General features: G+C 46.9%; 1 protein-coding gene across 2 annotated transcripts in view; it reads right to left on the reverse strand.

Annotated features, from left to right (window-relative positions):
• The window catches only part of PRICKLE2 (prickle planar cell polarity protein 2), a 334,763-nt gene that overhangs the window by 147,661 nt on the left and 172,111 nt on the right, over nt 1-14,991 (reverse strand). The window contains exon 1 of one of the 2 annotated variants that reach the window (XM_081284131.1): nt 5,761-6,034. The exons of the other annotated variant lie outside the window; for it this stretch is intronic. The gene's annotated coding sequence lies outside the window, so the exon portion shown is untranslated. Of the gene's footprint in view, nt 1-5,760; nt 6,035-14,991 lie in introns of those variants that run through there. 2 annotated transcript variants of the gene reach the window in all.

Here is a 14,991-nt window from a genome sequence, read left to right on the forward strand (position 1 = left end):
AAGTATAGAAGAAGATCTGTGTAGGTTATATGCAAAGACTCTGACATTTTATATAAAGGACTTGAGCATCTTTGGATTTCTGGTTACCATGGATACTAAGGGATAATGCTGGGAGTCTGGAGCTCAGGAGGGAGGTCCAGGATGAAGATAGAAATGTGCTGGTCATCACTGAATGATAACAAGAAGCCATGCGTCCAGTGATGTCACCAGGGGGCCACAGGAAGTGAAAAGAGATGAGCCAGGAGGGAGGGGGCAGGGCAGCCCAACTTCTAAGGAAGAAGACAGAGCAGCAAAACAAATCTAAGTCAAGATCAAGCAGGACACAGAAGCCCACAGAGGGTGCAAGGAGAAGTGCCAGGTCCACGTGGGCCACCACCGCGGACAGCTGGAGGGGGGCCATCTCTCCTGTCTCTGAACTTATTTTCCCCTCCCTACAACTCTTTAGGGCAAGTGTTACCATTATTTTTGTTTTACAGAAAAGGAAACCGAGGTTCAGACAAGTGACCTGTCACAATGATAATAAGGGGTGGAGCCAACATTTTGAAGCTTAGCCATTTCCTCCTAAGTATGTTCTGCAAAATATTAAAAGGTACTTGCCCAGCCGGCATGGTGGCGCACTCCTGTCATCCCAGCGGCTAAGGAGGCTGAGGCAGGAGGATTGTGAGTTCAAAGCCAGCTTCAGCAACTCAGTGAGCCCCCCCAAAAAAATTTACAAAGTGAGATTGAAAAGGGGGTTTGTAAATCAGGCTAGACAGGTTTCTGCACCTCACGGCTTCTCAGACATATTAGGTGACCTGCGATTCTTCAAGAAGATGTAGCACTTTCCGGATGCACCTGAACCTTTTTAGTTTTCTTTTGTAGAAGAGCAAGTCACCAACACATAAGGAAACCATGGCGACAGGCAATGTCAGCCATCCTCAGAATGGATCTGAGCAAAGTCCAAAGTGCTCCCCCCCAGCTCCCATCCCCTGGACCCCCGGGGGGGGGGAAGGGTTGACAGGGCCTTCCGCTGCACAGATAACGGGGGCCAAGCTCTCAGGCTAAGGAGTTTGTCCTGTATCACGTTCCTGCAGCAATTAAGCAAGACAAATCAGCCTGGCCCATGTGCAAGAGCGCGAGAGAAATCAGGTCAAATGGAGGAGAAGCAGCCAAGGGCCCAGACGTCCCTGCCCGCATCCCTGCCTGGCTCTTTCCCGGGCTCCCTTTCTGTGTGGTTTCCATGGGATTGACCCAGAGTGAGGACGCAGAGTGGAGGCAGAGGGCACCGGCGGGCTTAGGTGGGCTTCAGGAGGGCCCTGTAGGAGGGGTTGTGGATCCCGGGAGGGGATGTATGTAGCAAAGGAAACTGAGGAAGAAAACTCCCCAGCCCCTAGGGAGAAATCTGTCTAAAGACTTCCAAAAGCTGGGGGCTTAAGGCACCTTGCAAGCCCACCCTCCTTATCTCTGGTGGTCTTCACTCAGCACTTACAGACCCCAAGGCACCCAGTGGCTCAGGAGGCTGAGGCAGGAGGATCCCAAATTCAAAGCCAGCCTCAGCCACTTAGGGAGGCCCTAAGCAACCCAGGGAGACCCTGTCTCTCAATAAAATACAAAATAGGGCTGGGATGGGGCTCCGTGGTTAAGCACCCCTGGGGGTCAATTCCTGGCACCAAGAAAAAACAAATTTTAAAAAGACCCCACAGCAAATGTGTGGGACACCTGTCCAGCATCAGCACTAGGGCCTTCCCCCAATGTAGTCTCCCTAAATTCCACAACAGGCACCACTACACAGAAGGGCCCGGGCATCACTGCCTCTGGATGAGGAGCTGTGCCTCAGCAAAGAGGGGTGCTCCCCTCTGGGAGGGGGTATTGCCAGAGGCGAACTGTGAAGCAAAGACCCCCGAACCACCAAAGGCATCTGCTTGAGAGCAGGGATTCTAGAGTTGGGATAGTCACAGGTCCCAGGACCCTCTGTGACCCTTTAGTAACCTGTGACCCAGACTCATAGAGAAGTGGGTCTGAAGTGTGTTCTAATGCACAGAAATGTCAGAGAAAGATGGATAGGACACCAGTCTGTGTGGAGCAAAGCTCATTCTTTTTACTACCATTATCATTTATAATGTTCCACAGTGAGACGTCTCAGATGGCTGGCTGACCTACTCCTCAAAAGCAGAATTTACCTGAACTCCAATACAGCAGATATTCACTCATCTCCAGAGGCCCGAACAGTCTCCATTATTAAAAAAATAAAATGAAGAGCTGGGCATGGTAGCACATGCCTGTAATCCCAGCGGCTCAGAAGGCTGAGGCAGGAGGATTGTGAATTCAAAGCCAGCCTCAGCAACTTAGTGAGGCTCTAAGCAACTCAGCGAGAGCCTGTCTCTAAATAAAATACAAAATAGGGCTGGGGATGGGGCTCAGAGGTTAAGTGCCCCCTGGGTTCAATCCCTGGCACCAAAAATAAAAATAAAAAAATAAAATGAAGTGAACCCGTGACTAAGTGCATCGGCCTCTGTGAACGCAGCATAACCTTCTACAAATGTTCCCAAGAAGCCGGCTCATTGTTCTTTCTAAGATGTGATAAGCAACGTCAGGTGCGACACTCCCTGTAGGTGGGCACCCTGCCCAGGAAGGTACCTTGTAAAAAGAGAGCCCCTCCTGTGATAGATGCTGTGATTTCTATACCCGGGACGGCTCCTCTGAGTCCAAGGAGAGCGATTCTCAAAGGCCTCCGGGCCTCACTTGCAGGGAAAATCATTCAAGAGCCTTCCCAGCCACCAAGTCCCACGGTACCTGTGTGTTCCCTCTGCCATCATTGAGACTGCAGTCTTTGCAAAAAAGGAAAAAAAAATCTTCCTCAGCTTGTCACATAGCAGCAGGATGTTTAAAAAAAGAATGTCTCACACACACACACACACACACACACACACACACACACACAAGACCTGCATCGTAATCAAATGTTAAGTATCCCAGAAAAGAATCCCTTGCCATTTAGATTTTGAGAAAAAAAAATTGATATATGTATATATCAAAGAAACTTTTGGGGGATATTACTCTTAAACTCTCCAGGTGACTTCTTCCATCGAGATTCATTATATTCCACTAGGATTGCCACTGTGTGGCTTGGTGGCTAAACACATTATTCTGTCTGCGGCTTTCACTGACATCAGAATGTCGCACGGTGTGGGTCCCCTCTCCGAGTGCCTCTATTTTATTATACAGCTAGGAAGGGCTTAATGGGACTGGATCTCTTTCAGGAAAGATTAAGAAAACACATTCTCAGGGAACACAGCAACACTGACATCGAGTTCTCTGAATTATTAAAAACCACAGCTCTCCGCACACAGGACTGCACAAAGCCCATGCTATAGTCCTCAGTGGTCCTTTAGAGACTTTTAAGTGCCCACTCTTCACGGGGTGCATGGACTTGAGGGTAAACCCAGCCGAGGAGCGCTCCCCCCCTCCCTGAAAATGGCTCTACCAAGACCATCAATGTCACCACCAAAATTGGCAAGCACTGAGTTCAAACTGCAGCCCAGGCTCCCCCTTCCTCCAGACATCTGTATCCCTGAGGACAACAAGCCCAGCTTAGAGGAAATCGGGGGAAAGGGAGCCAAGAGTTTTTCCTGCTGTAGCTAGGAGGAGGAGGCTGCAGGGGAACAGGCTCCATAAAACCATCTCAAAAATAAGTTCTAGCTTAAAGAGCTCTGGAGAGGAAGGAGAGCTGGCTCAGCGTCTTCTACGAAAGTGCAGCCCCCCAAAAACATTAAAAAAAATAGAACTCTCGTTGATAGAGTTGCTTGCACAATCAAGTGAGGCTGAAGGTATCACAGAAAAAACAGAGTTTTCTTGTATTCCACCCCAAGCTGTGTACCATCTGAGGCTGATTCAGGAAAACACTCAAATCTCCTGGTAATTTCCTGCAGACAGGACATTTAATCATCTCCAAGCCTCCACCGCAAAAGAAAAAGCAAAAAACCTAAACCCAATGATTCACACTCTCAAAATGAATCTGTCTTCGGAACAGAACCTTTTTTTTTTTTTTTTGCTCTTGAAAAGCAGCCACGATATGTTATTCTAACAAAGTGTTCCTTGCCTTCAAACAGAAATAAAAAAAGTCACTCAAGGAGGGTTTGTTCTGATGTCTGTTCTGTGTTTTTTTTTTTTTTTTTTTAAACTTCTATCCAGTCAACAGTTTTCTTCTGGCAGGTTCTCAGCAATCCAGGGAGACTTGGGTAGTCGGTGACTCAGAACACAGGGTCATCTTTATGAGCCTCCCCGCTCCCTCACTCTTTGGCCCCCATGAAGATGTTTTATTGTGGGACCAGCAGAATTAGCTGCACATATAAATTCTTCAGCTCACTTGACACCTTTATCTGAATTGCCCAATGGCTGGGAAGACTTGGCAATTGATTTGAAAAAAGGAAAGGCCCCCATCCGCCCCAAGTGGTATTTGTTCTGTCTGCACAGACAGGAACGTGTCCACCTCTCCAATTACTCAACGAGTTACACAGATAAAAACATCTGTGTGCAGAAAGCAGGGAACCCAAAGTATACAAATGATTCACTCCACCTAAACAACCGAAAATAAAAGCCAGCCCAGCGCAACCAGGGCCTGCTAAAAGCCAAAATAATTTAATATGGGCGGAAATGGAATTTGGCAATGCATGCATCAGACGTTGCTCCAATTTGGGAAGGTATGTCTTCCAGCTGCCTCATCTTAAAGGGGAGAGGGGAACGACATTAAACTCTGACCCTCTGCATTACCTCCCAACTTCTTGCTTAGGTACAAACAAGCGAACAGATGGGGGTGGGGGTGGGGGTGGGGACTGAAACAGCATCTTTTAAAACCTCAGCCACCCACCCACCCACTCTCACGATTATTTTGGTTTGAAATCTTCCCTGGGCACAGCTGCCCAAGCATCCCAGATTTCCAAGATTGCAGTCTTTCCCCAAGTCCTGACTCTAGGGGCAGATGAAAGGGTGCATTTAGCACCCCCGCCCCCAGGGCAGGCAGGGGGCACTGAGCTGCCCCCCCCCCACCAACCCCACCAGCTTCTCCAACCAGATTCCCCAATGCAGAGAGAGAGAGAGAGAGAGAGAGAGAGAGAGAGAGAGAGAGAGAAAAGACCAGGAGAGGGGGACCTCATGCCCCTTCCTCCAACTCAGAGCAAATGAATTAACGAATTCAGAGTTGCTTATTTACCAAAGTCCACACCAAGGAGAAAAGATATGAATGTTTAAAGTCTTAGCAAAATGAGCGACACTTCCATTTTTAGGGGCTGTAAACACACACCAGAAAGGGTGCAGGTCCACCCAAAAGATGTTTTGAGATAGCTTTTCCTAGACACAGACGTTAAGCAGTATCTTTTCTGAGTTCAGCGGAAATAAGTAGGTCGCAGCAGTCAACATACTTTCAATATTTACGGGAAAGGAAAGATAAGAAAGCCATTTGAAAAGGCTGTTGAAAAAGCAAATCCTTATGAGTTTAATTCCCCACCCCCCCATGGATCCCGACGCAGGGACAACATCTCCCTCTCCTCGTGATGTCATGATGAACCACTGTGGGCTGGGAAAGTGGCTGCGTTCTGACCCGAGCGCCCAAGGTCCCCTGGGCAGAGCTGCCCTCCCAGCCAAGGGTGACAGGGCGCATCTGTCGCATAGGTCCCTTTCCCGGTACCGGGCCGGCCCTCCAGGGAGGATCGCGCGCTGAGGCCACCCGCCCTGCGCCCCGCTCCGTGCGCCCCGCTCCGTGCGCCCTGCCCAGGGGCCACTTACCCGGCTCAGCCCTGCATCGCTCGGTGCGGCGGCGCCTCGGAGGTCGGGAAGCTGCGGGCGGCAGGAACGGGGCTGCGGGCCAGGGCGGGGTGCAGCTACGCAGCTCGGTGGGCAGCGGGCCACCAGCTGCTCGGGGCCCGGGGGCGCCCTGCCGGGGCTCCGCGGGACAAGCGTACCATGCCCCGCGCAGCCGCCGCTGCACACGCAGCTGCGACCCAGGAGAAGCTCTCAGGTCCCGGGGAGCAGCTCCGACCTCCCCAGGCTGCCTCCGGGCTGCTTTAAGGGACGCCGCCCCACCTCCCGCCCCGCTGATTGGAGAAAATTCCGAGCCACAGGCCAATCGCAGGCCTGTTCCCAAATTGGGATCTCAATCAAGGGAGCTAAGGCTTTAAAATTAGAAAGGGCTTCTGGGGGGCTCAGCCATCTTCCAGAAGCAGGACACAGGCTCTCCCGTCCCTGGAGAGCGCACAGAGGCGGGAAGAGCCAGGTCAGAGCCGGCAGAGCATCCAAGGCACAGGGTCCTGCTGGACCGTCGGTGCTGCTCACCCTCCTGGCCGCCGCCCCAACTGGCTCTCCTCCTTCCAGGCCCTCCGGGTGTCTCTCCATCCTGGAGGCCCTCTTGACCTCCTGCTCTGGAGAAGGCCATGCTCCTAAAGCCTCTGCTGTGGGGCAAGACACGTCTCACTGATTGGCTTAACGTGACCCTCGCCTTGCATCCTAAGTTCCACCTGGTGGAACGTTTTCATCTGTCATCAAGATGGATCACTCCCTGCCTGGGACATTGTGAACTCCCAGTAAATATTTGCCGATTGATTGAATGAATAGATGAAGGAATGAACAATTAAACACGTCTGCGCGGTTGGCTGTGCCAATACAATTGTTAATTAAGAAGCAGCAGTCAATAGGCCAGGTGTGGATTTCAGACAAGCCCTGTTCAAATCTGCCCTCCGCCTCTTAGAGTCTGTCACCTGCGCCTCAGTTCCCTTGTCCACGAGGAAGGATCCTGAAATCCTTCATCTCCCAAGGTGGTTGTAAAGCCTGAATTAGCTCATGTCTAGACTGGAGGAGGCCTCAGCTGATAGCTACACACTACTCAAGAGTCAATGGCTGTCCTTATTCCTGGGATTAACTGAGTTTGCTGGCTTGATACTCTGGGGAGCGCAGTTATTCACCAAAGGAAGACGAAGTAAGTTCCCACCCAGGGCCAGGCCCATGCCAGGTGCCAGTGTCCTCAGTAAAAGATAAAGTCCTTGACCATGAGGCACTCATGGGGTAGGGTGGGAAATAGATAAATAATGAGAATTATTACATTAAGTGAGACATAAGGGAAGACATGGAGAGGAGTATTCACTGTAACATGAAAAGAAATGAAGCTGGGCACAGTGGCGCAGGCCAGTAGTCCCAGAGGCTTGGGAGGCTGAGGTAGGAGGATTGCGAGTTCAAAGCCAGACTCAGCAAAAGTGGGCACTAGGTAACTCAGTGAGATCCTAAATAAAATACAAGTAGGGCTGGGGATGTTGTTCAGTGGTCAAGTGCTCCTGAGTTTCAATCCCCAGTACCTGCTCCCCGCAAAAAGGAAAAAGAAATGAAAACGTAACTATTCAGTAATAGGCAACTTGGTTAACTAAATCATGGCACATCCATATAATGGAATACTATACAGTCATGATAAAACAGAGGCAGCACCAACCCTAAGCCCACCAATGTGCAATGAACTGCAAAGTACATTAAGTACAGAGCCGAGAGTAAAGGATATTCCTGCTTATATCAACAAATCTGCATGTTGTATGCACACATACATATGCTAAGAAAAACAGACTTCTAGAAAGAGGCCAAAGAAAAAGGTAAAAGTCATACTACCAGCAAGGCGGTTTGAGGATCAGGCTGATTTCAGATGAGGAGACTAATCTTTCAGCACATGTCCTTATATATTTTTTGAGTATTTTGCCACGAGCCTGTAATAAGCTCCTCGTTTTGGCAATATGGCAAGTGATGACAACTAGAAAATCCCGACCTTTCAGACACCTGGACATGCTGGTAATAAAAAGAAATCCTCCTCGTGCTTAGCTGACTTCCAAGGAAGAAAGGGAGATACCGAGGCGGTAAGATAAAGTGGTAACTGAAAATAAGATCAAGACGATCTCCTCCGGGCACAGTGGCCCAAACGGGTAATCCCAGCTTCCTGGGAGGCTGAGGCAGGAGGACTGCAGGTTCAAGGCCAGCCTCAGCCACTTAGCGAGGCCCTCAGCAATTTAGCAAGACCCTGTCTCAAAATAAAACATAAAAGGGGCTGGGGATGTGGCTCAGCGGTAAAGCGCCTCTGGGTTCAATCCCCAGTACAAAATCAAAAACTAACACCTGCCCACCAACCCGATGACACTCTGTCCCTCCCTTCCAGCTGGGTGGAAGGGAACATTTCAATTGAGTCTATTAGAGACCTGAGGCCCCTGATTTTCTGGAGATTAAAATGCAAAGAGCAAAAAGAATGAAGATTAACATAAAAATTTTTCTCCTTCATGACGAATCAGCCGTGACTCCCAGAAACAAATTGAAAATTTCTCTGAAGAGCCAGTTCCCACAACCAGCCTTTCAAACAAAGCATTAGTTCCCAAGAGTGAATCAGGCACATCAGGGAGACTGGTAAGTCACGTGAGAGAATCAGAGACTCAAGAATCACTGGTCTTAAAACAACATTGTGAAATAGAACCCAAAAGAAGCTGGGTGAGGTGGCACATACCTGTCATCCCAGCAGTTTGGGAGGCTGAGGCAGGAGGATTGTGAGTTCAAAGCCAGCCTCAGCCACTTAGTAAAGCCCTAAGCAACTCAGTGAGACCCTGTCTCTAAATAAAAAATTAAAAGGGCTGGGGATGGGGCTCAGGGGTTAAGTACCACTGGGCTGAGCCTCAAAAAAGACGTGAAGTATGGAATGAGAAGGACCAACACTCATCTAACAGGACTCCTATAGGGTGAGGCAGAGGAAATGGGGAGACGTAATAACTGAAGATAGAAAGGCTATGGATTTCCTGGCGTTTATAAAGCTCATGAATCATCCCATTCAAGGAGCACAGGCTTTTCAAGAAGGATCAATGCACATAAGAACGTTTGCATTTCTTAATTGTTTATAAAAATACAGTTAATAAGGAAAGCAGGGAGAAATGACACAGCTTCACAATGTCACGATTTTATGACATTATGAAGTGAAGGGAAGCAAGAGTGCCCAGAAGAGGCAGCGTCTGCCATGCCACGAGTGGATCTCACCTATCGTCCCCGAATCTATCACCTGAAAATGTAATGAATGGAAGGTTCTAGAAGACACAGCTGCACATCCTATAGGGTGCCCAGGTATCAGGGCAAAGTGATCTCCTAGGAAAAGTGAATGCACTTGGATACAAGCAGTTGACAAGCAGGAACAACAAAACAAAACATAAAAGCTAAAAAACCAGAAGACTACCTTTGCAAATTACTCTGGTGGTGCAGACAGCAGGGAATCTAGTCCATCACAGAATGCAAAGGACCACAGGGGACATAAATTGTATAGAAACACATGGGAAGACGGGCAAGGTGGCAAATGCATGTAATCCCAGCAGCTCAGGAGGCTGAGGCAGGAGGATCTCGAATTCAAAGCCAGCCTCAGCAACTTAGTGAGGCCCTAAGCAACTCAGGGAGACCCTGTCTCTGAACGAAATACAAAATAGGGCTGGGGATGGGGCTCAGTGGTTAAGTGTCCCTGGGTTCAATCTCTGGTACCTAAAAAAAAAAAAAAAAGAAACACATGGGAAGAACATGTCATAGGGAGAAGTGGCACTTCCTGGAAGGGACAGCTTTCCTGCAGGAGCTGGGATTTCCCAGGAAAAGGACATCAGAGCCGGTCTGGCCTTAATCTCCAGTGTTGCCACTTCACATCTTGTGACTGGCCAGGCTGACTCTGTGCACTTCACTTATCTCCTCTATAAAATGGAATTCCTACCACTGATCTCGGGGTTGCTTGGAGGTTTATGAGACCCTAAAGCGTTTCGCAGAACGCCGGGCCTCGTCACTGATTTCATGAGATGGGCATTTAATCTCCTGATGAAAATCCAGAGCTTGAGGAGAAAAGAGGAGTCCTTATCTTTGCAAAGACAATATTCTTCCAAGAGTTAAAAAGGACAGAGGCTGCAGCCTATTTTCCCAAGAAATACCAACGCTTACTAAGTGTCTATCCTATAGAAGGCGTATCATCAGGCCATCAAAATGCGGAGAGGAAAATATGCTACCCTCAAAATAACGAACAGAGGCTGCATATGTTCTGCGTCGAGCTGGTGATTCTCCGCAGCAGCATTACAAGCTGAAATTGTGACAGCGTCCCCATCCATATCATTAAAGCTTCAGATTCCCAGCCACGTGTTAAGTTGCCAGAATTCAGACTCGGGTAGGGGAAAGGACGCAGAGGACCGTCCTTGGCATTGCTGGATAGGTCTGTAAATGACTGGACCCCAGGAGGGAGGGGAAACTTGGAGAGTCCCACCAATCGGCCAAGTTGCCAGGGCTTTGGGTGGGCGGATAAGCACATCCAGCAATCTAGCCCATCTGGAGGAATGGCCTGAATTAAAGCGGAGGAAATTCAATAATGTCAAGGCTTGTGCCTGCCCGTTGGAGAAAGCAGTGAACTATAAAGTCATAGAGAGGAAAGAATTGGCCAGGGATACGTTCTTTCATTGACTGCTTCATGCACCATTAAATGAACATTTACAGTGTCTACTGTGAGACGGGGTCTGCCCTGTAGGCTAGATACTCCCAGAAAAACGTGACTAAAACGTACTGCCTGTCGGGTGGAGTGGCACACGCCTATCATCCCAGCACCTCGGGAGGCTGAGGCAGGAGGATCTCGAGTTCAAGGCCAGCCTCAGCAATTTAGCGAGGCCCTCAGCAACTCAGTGAGACCCTGTCTCTAAATAAAAACTAAAAAGGGCTGGGGATGTGTCTTTCTTTCCGTCTGTCATGCAATGGCCCTCTAACTTTGGTAAACAAACCCAGTCATACTTTAGGGATTAAATACCACTGTTTTGAGAAAGGCAAACGAATTTCATCTCTTGGGCTAACATTGATTGATTAGCAGCACCTTCCTGGAGGGCGGACTTGACAGGAAGTCTGAGGCTACGTTTGGCAGGAAGGCGGGCTGTAATTGATTAGTGATGTCTGTCATGTCACTAGATCGGGAGCGACAGCACTAGGGACATCGCCCAGTTGGTCCTATTGCCTGAATTCACAGATGAGAAAACAGATCTTTTTTCTTTTTTTCCTGGAGCTTTTAAAATTCAGCAACTCAAACAGAGGCAACCAAGGAGAACCTGCGTATCAGAAATGTTGCTGAGAGAGAGAGAAAAAATCTATAGCTTGGAATTTTTCTGATGAGCTCTTCAGATAGGAACGGCAATCTTTTAGCTGCAAAGGATTGTTATTTGTATTCTGATGCAAACTGACGAAATGAGGGAACGCGCCCAACTTTGATCTCCTGTTCCTCTACATGCCTAAGTTTATATTAAATAGATAAAATTTGAAGATGTCCAAGGATTTAAAAATGCATCCTTGGGTAGAAATGTCTATCGAGTGAATATATTTCAGAATCTGACAAATTAAACACTGCAGAGAAGTGCAATTAACATGTTATTTAAGAAAGGGGAAAGATGTGTATCACTTTATTCTAGTAAGTGATACAGATATCATCAGCCCAACCAAGGAGAAGAAAGGCCCTTATTTATTTCCACACCGACACTTTATATTCTGGGGACTCTGTAACACTAACTCAGGAGATAGGGTCTATCCCTGTTACGCAGTTCTGCACCCAAACAGCACTCAGAACCATCACCCACCCAATCCAAAGAGGCCAGGCTCACTCTAGGCCAAGGACAGAAGGGTACAAATGGAGGAGAGATAAGCAGGAGGCCCAGCCACAGCCGGATTCAGACACAAAGAGCAAATTGTAGCATTGGGTTCATAAGCCAGCTCTTCTGTCCTGCCAACTGCACAGTGGATTTTATGGAACACTCCTTGAGAAACACATCGAACCACTCAGTTACAGAAGCTCTGATGAAATATCAGGAAAAAAGGACCAGAGAGAGAAAAGGAAAGGGAGCAATCGAGGATGAGAATAACGAGGAAGAGAGGGAAGGAGGAAGGAGGGAAGGGGATGGATAAAAACAAAGGAATGAGAAAGGAAGGGAAGCCAGGCACGGTGGCTCGCTCCTGTAATCCCAGAGGCTCAGAAGGCTGAGGCAGGAGGATCGAAAGTTTGAGGCCAGCCTCAGAATTTTAGTGAGGCCCTAAGCAACTTAGTGAGACCTTGTCTCTAAATAAAAAAACATAAAGGTCTGGGGATGGGGCTCAGTGGTTAAGCGCTCCTGGGTTCAGTCCCTGGTACCAAAAAAAAAAAGTGAAAAGGATGCTCTAGAGACCACTGAGTTTACCTTGAGACTCCAAAAGGTATGTTGTGACTTAAGATGACATTAATGGAACACATTTTTGTGTTGATCAAATTCACCACTGAAGGGGGTGATACGAAATTAAAAGATGACTTCCTGCAGGGCGACAATTGGTTAAACCAGTTTATTTCCCTCCCCACCCACTGAAACCTGGTCATTTGTATATTCCTTTCAGAGTTTCTAAAAAAATCTGCTGTTTTAAAAATATTTTGTGTTGTTGATGGATTTTTATTTATTTTATTTATAGGTGGTGTGGAGACTCAAACCCAGTGCCTCACACATGCTAGGCAAGCACACCGAGCTACAACCCCAGCTCAAAAAATTTGCTTTTACTAAGTATCTTGCTCATGATAGATGATACAAATCTATTGTATTATCTGTAACAATGAGCAACTTATGACACATCCATACAACAGAAAACTATTCAGTAGTTAAAAGGAACAAATAAATGCAAAAACAGGGGTGAATTTCAAATGTACTATGCCAAGCGAAAGAAGACAGTCTGAAAAGGTACACACTAGACGGTATGGCATTCCAAAACGGCAAAATTATAAGAACAAAGAGCAGATCAACAGTGGCCAAGGGTCAGGCACATGGGTTCATGTCTGTAATACCTACAGCTTGGGAGGCTGAGACAGGAGGATTGCAAGTTGGAGGCCAGCCTCAGCAACTTACCAAGGCTATTAAGCAACTCAGTGAGACACTTTCTCTAGATATAATAGAAAAAGAGGCTGGGGATGTATCTCAGTGGTAGAGTACCCCTGGGTTCAATCCCCAGTACCAAAAATAAATAAATAAGTATAATATACGCAGATGAAAGTCTGATTAATTTTGCTGTCTTTCCTATTACCATCCTTCCTCCCTTTCCTTCATTCCCCTTTGCTCAATCCAATGAACTTCTATTCTTCCATCCATCACCCTCTTATTGTGTGTTAGCATCTGCATAGCAGAGAGAACATTCGGCCTTTGGTTTTTTGGGGATTGGTTTATTTTACTTAATATGATAGTCTCTAGTTTACCAGCAAATACCATAATTTCATTCTTCTTTATGGCTGAGTAATATTCTATGGTGTATATAAATCACATTTTCTTTATCCATTCATCTGTTGAAGGGCACCTAGGTTAGTTCCATAGCTTAGCTATTGTGAATTGAGCTGCTATAAACATTGATGTGGCACATCACTGTAGTGTGCTGATTTTAAGTGCTTTGGGTATATGTTGAAGAGTGGGATAACTGGACCAAATTCTAAGTGGTTCCATTTCAAATTTTCTGAGGAATCTCCATACTGGTTTCCAAAGTACTTGCACCAATTTGCAGTCCCACCAGCAATGTATTAGTGTACCTTTTCCCCCATGTCTTTGCCAACATCTATGGTTACTTATATTCTTGAAAATTGCCATTCTGACTGGATTGAGATGGAATTTCAGTGTACTTTTCATTTGCAGGAAGTATTCTTTAAAATGCAAAACATTCAAGTATATTTTTGACCTGGGTTGGGTACAATAGGTCTATACCCTCCTCATTCCCGAGACTGTGGTTCAAAGATCACATAACTGGATTCACACTGAACTGTTAACCAAAATCTGTGCACGTTTAGGGTGGCTTCTTCTTCTTTTTAATTGTTTTTCTTTTTCTTTGCCTCCATCTTGTCTCCCTGGATTCTGCCTACTTTATTCTGGAGCTGGGTAGCTGGGTTTCTGGCTTCAATGCAGGTTTGCTCATTTAAAAATTTTTGCATTCAACCTATCACCCCGACTTGTGCAGATATTTGGGATCAACCCATCTCCCAATGCCACACCTAGTAGTTTTTAAAGGTCTATGACTGTCTACATAGGAACCACCCAGGGAACCTGTTGATTCTTTATGGGGTCCTAGCCTCAGCTTGGAAATGCAAATTCATTATGTTTGGGACAGAGCAGAGAGCTTGTATTTTCAAGCCTTTCTCAAAACAAAAGTGATATAGTCATTATTTCTCCATCATATCATCAAGTAGATTAAAAAACTGATAATGATACCAAAGATTGAATAGAGTCTCTTAGGTACATTTTGGGGAAGAAGACAAGGGATGGAAATCTTTGTGTTATCTCATACTGACCACATCTAAATTGAAAAAGCAGACTTCTGGGGCTGGGGTGGTGGCTCAGTGGTGGAGTGCTTGCCTAGCACGTGTGAGGCACTGAGTTTGATCTCAGCACCACATAAAAATAAATAAATAAAAATAATAAGGGCATTATGTCCATCTACAACTAAAACAATATATAATAAAAAAGAAAAATTCCTATTTCACAGGGGAAACTGATGCTTCTCCATCTCTTATGGTAATTTCTAGGGGAAAATGATTTGTATAGAGAGATTTGGGGCTCAGAATGTTTAATTTATAGAAGTAAATCTTTCTTTTTTGAAGGAGGGATTTAAACACAGAGGGACTTAACCACTGAGCCCCATCCCCAGCCCTTTGTGCATTTTATGTAGAGACAAGGTCTCGCTAAGTTCCTTAGGGCCTCACTACATGGCTGAGGCTGGCTTTGAACCAGAGATCCTCCTGCCTCAGCCTCCTGAGCTGCTGGGATTGCAGGCCTGTGTCACGGCGCCCATCTTGGACCTAAATCTTGCCAGCTCTTTTCCTGGTGGGGACAGTTTGGGACCCTGTATTCCCAGGCACATTCCTCTGGAGGTGTGGCCCACCCATGGCCATGCTGACCGGCGCCCTTCCGTGGGAAGCTCACTGATCCTGTATTTGTTTTAAAAAATAAGGAAGCATTATGTAAATGG

The sequence above is a fragment of the Spermophilus citellus genome (assembly GCF_964194105.1).
Source record: "Spermophilus citellus genome assembly, chromosome: 3".
Taxonomy (NCBI): domain Eukaryota; kingdom Metazoa; phylum Chordata; class Mammalia; order Rodentia; family Sciuridae; genus Spermophilus; species Spermophilus citellus.